This window comes from Miscanthus floridulus, chromosome 18, assembly GCF_019320115.1.
Source record: "Miscanthus floridulus cultivar M001 chromosome 18, ASM1932011v1, whole genome shotgun sequence".
NCBI lineage: Eukaryota > Viridiplantae > Streptophyta > Magnoliopsida > Poales > Poaceae > Miscanthus > Miscanthus floridulus.
This window is the reverse complement of record NC_089597.1, coordinates 66,096,416-66,100,057: the sequence shown is the minus strand read 5'-3', so window position 1 is coordinate 66,100,057 and position 3,642 is coordinate 66,096,416. Positions and strand designations below refer to the sequence as shown.

Genomic DNA, 3,642 nt, shown 5'->3' with positions numbered 1-3,642 from the left:
TACACTCAACCCTTCTATGTCTATTATGTTTATATAATGTCAGTTAGATATGCGCACAGCTAGCTTGGCCATGTCGCTGATCAAGTGATTATATGTATGTATATATATTCTTATTACATAGGAGTATATATGTGCCATTCAACGAGATGCACATATATCTCCGATCGACGGACAAGAGTCGTCAACGTATAAGAAGTCCACTTTCGAGACAATAGCAAGCTGGTTATTTGAGCTCTAGACGACGCTCCAAAGCACTTACATACAAACTAACACGAATCACGATATTTGAATTGATGTACTTTCCTTGTGAACACTTAAGTCTGATGTTTTGGTTTCAAGAGAGGTTTGGTTTCATATCTGTCGGACCCTGGGCACCCAGCTACCGCCAGCGACGAACACTACCATCACCTGGTGGAGGCGCCTAAGATCGGCATGGAATGGCTAGCAGCGGCCATTGATTCGACTCTCTGTTCTCGCTGGTTTCTTGGGAACTATGGAAGGAACGCAACGCCAGATGTTTCAGGAGGCTTCCACACCGGTGAACGAGCTGTTGGCACTGATAAAAGCCGAGGCGGATCGCTGGATCTTGGCAGGGGCGCATGGACTCGCTAGTTAAGCATCCGGGGTATAGCTGCTGCACGGTGTGTCTTAGGTTTGAGGAAAAATGTAATCTTCAACTGGGCCTCAGCCTCAGGCCGATTGTGGAACTTAAACTCTGTTCCTCTTAATACAATGATACGCAATACACTTGAGTATTCGAGAAAAAAAACTTAAGTATGATGTTTTCGAATGGAATCACCATGTGCTTGCATTGGATATTTGAATGTTTCAGTTTCATCGATCATGCAAGGACCGACGATGAGCTAGGACGACGAAGGACGAAAGTCATGACTATACTGTACATATGGATGCCAAACTCTCTACAGCGCCAATTTTTTACACGAATTGTGGGCGTGCATACGGAGTATGTATGAAGGGAAGAAGCTAGGCCTGCAAACTGAGGCAAGCTATAGGTCCAGAACGTTGCAGGCAGACGGACTCTATTAATGATCACTTGGAAACGCATCATCATGGCATGCACAGCACAGCAAAACATCGCGGTGCATGTCAGTGTCGCGCGCGCGTCATGCGGCCGGCGTTGCGTTGCGCCTCCCAATGCCCTGTCTCTCCCTGTCGCCTTCCTTCCTCTCCTCGTCGCCATGAAAGCGAAAGCAAAACAGTTAAATTCCATCGCTTTGTTTGCATTCACATCGTCCCTTTGTTGCCAGTTTGGTGGGTGTAGGTCCGCCTGCTCTGCCAACCCATCCGGCGGTCCGGCCCGGCCATCCACTCTCTCTCTCTCTCTCTCTCACAGGCTCTTATAGCATCAGCAATTCAGCAGCCAGCACGGGCACGGCGTCGGCGTGTGGTCCGTCTTGACCGTAACGCGAGTATTTATGCAGTTTTCCGCGGCGGTAGCTGCGCACACCAGCCTGCGGAAAGCGCAGGCCGCCCTTCTGCTGCCTGCGCCGCTCACTGCACGCCTAAAGTTGCCTGTCCCTCTCTCCACTGTCACAGTGACACGAAGAGCTTTGCTTCTTGCCTTCTTCATATAGTACTTGCCAGCGATCTGCTGTCTTACGCGCATGTACGAGAGCTAGCTGATCAGACGGCCGCCATGGCAAGAGCCTTCCACGCCGCGTCACCGGCTACCGTGCCTGCCTCGCCGTCGCCGCTCCGGTCAAAGAACGCCGGGGGCGGCCTCGCAATCCTCCAATGGCTGCTCAGGAAGCGCGCCAACAAGGTGCAGCAGGGCCGACCCGTCGCCGTGGAGCAAGACGCCGACGACGGCTGTGACGACGACGAGTGCGCCTCCATGTTCGCCGGCGCCACGCCCTACATCGGCCCCGTCGCCGGCGCTGGTCCAACAACTCCAGACGACGCTCCAGCAGGCAGGAAGCGCCGCGGCGAGGCGCTGTCGCGGCTCAGGTCGGCGATCCTGGCCGTGCTAGCTCGAGCGCGGCGCGGGCGCGGGAGACGGCCGCTGGGGTCCTGTGCTACCGTCACGGGCACCATCTTCGGCCGCCGCCGCGGTCGCGTGCACCTCGCGCTGCAGACCGATCCGCGCGCCCCGCCTGCGCTCATGGTCGAGCTCGCCGCCTACTCCACCGGCGCGCTCGTCAGGGAGATGGCCTCGGGACTCGTCCGCCTCGCTCTCGAGTGCGATAAGGCACCCGCACCTTCCGCAGCAAACAGGTGACCCATCATCCGTAGACGTCGATGCTTACTTGGCGGCGTTTCCACCTCCACATGGCATTATATATGTACACTCTGTTGCTTTCACCATGCTCACTCATCGTCCATTGAACGTGATGGCGACCGGCGACCGCCTTGCATTTCAGGTGACCATCATCACCAGAGGCGGCCACGGCAGCAGGCGGCGGCGCTGGTGGAGGAGGCCACCTGGCGCGCGTACTGCAACGGCCGCAAGTGCGGCTACGCGGTGCGGCGGGACTGCGGCGCGGACGAGTGGCGGGTGCTGCGCGCAGTGGAGCCCGTCTCTGTGGGCGCCGGCGTGCTCCCCGACGGCGACGACGTGGGCACGGGAGGCGCCGCAGCCGGCGAGGGCGACCTCATGTACATGAGGGCCAAGTTCGAGCGGGTGGTGGGGTCCAGGGACTCGGAGGCGTTCTACATGGTGAACCCCGATGGCGGCGGCGGGCCCGAGCTCAGCATCTACCTTCTCAGGGTCTAGATGACAAATTAAACATGTACGGAGTATAACATATATAGTATGCTATTTGTTTGCATGCTTTTGCTTTTTTATTATTGTGAACATGGACTTCTGCGTGTGTTTTCTCTACATTGTGCATCCAATTACTGGCTAATTTAATAGTGTACGTCTTACTCTGTCAGTATCTGTGTTCTCTGCTTACATACTCACGTACTCCATAGTAGTTTAGTTCGGCTTTGTGTTCCATTAAGATGTATACTGTCATCGATAGATGCTGTAGTAGGTATAGTACTGTCATTGATTGATAGATGATATATATATTGTAAGTGAGTGAAAATTTTCCTTCCTACACTTGAATTTTATGAGCATGTTATAAAAGAAAGATTTAGGTGTTTTAAAGGATCTCCACATCCCGATTCAAGATGTAAGAATCGTGTGAAATATCTCTTCCTCACAACCCATTTTTTTAAACATGGAAATAAACTCCATTACTCATCAACCGGCGCCAAATCTTTGGCGTACAAGAGGGCATATTGTCCCTAACCAAGTACGGGCCAGAACCCAGGCTAGCCCCTAAGCTAGCATGACCATGTGCTTACAATGTCGAGGATCATGGGAAATTGATCTTGATACAAAATTACAAAATAAATAAAAGATCTTTAAGCTCCCAAATCAAGCCACACGCCGAGCTTCGATCGGTCCAGAGAGAATTTTTTTTATATTTTTAACACTTTTTTAAACTAATTTTAAATCTAACACTGTTTATTTATTTTTTTTCAAAACTACCACTTTTCGCCGCGCCTATTGCCATGACGTGGCCAATCGTCTGTGCCGCGCTATGCATGGTGGCGCGGCGAGAGGGGTGACGTCGCGACGACCGGGACGCTGACCGATGACGTGGCAGGGTCTGCCGCGCCAAGGCCCACGAC

At 53.0% G+C, this 3,642-nt stretch overlaps 1 pseudogene; it reads left to right on the top strand.

Moving 5' to 3' along the window:
* Positions 1–1,499: 1,499 nt before the first annotated feature.
* Positions 1,500–2,908, top strand: LOC136523116 (protein MIZU-KUSSEI 1-like; annotated as a pseudogene).
* The last annotated feature ends 734 nt before the right edge of the window (positions 2,909–3,642 follow it).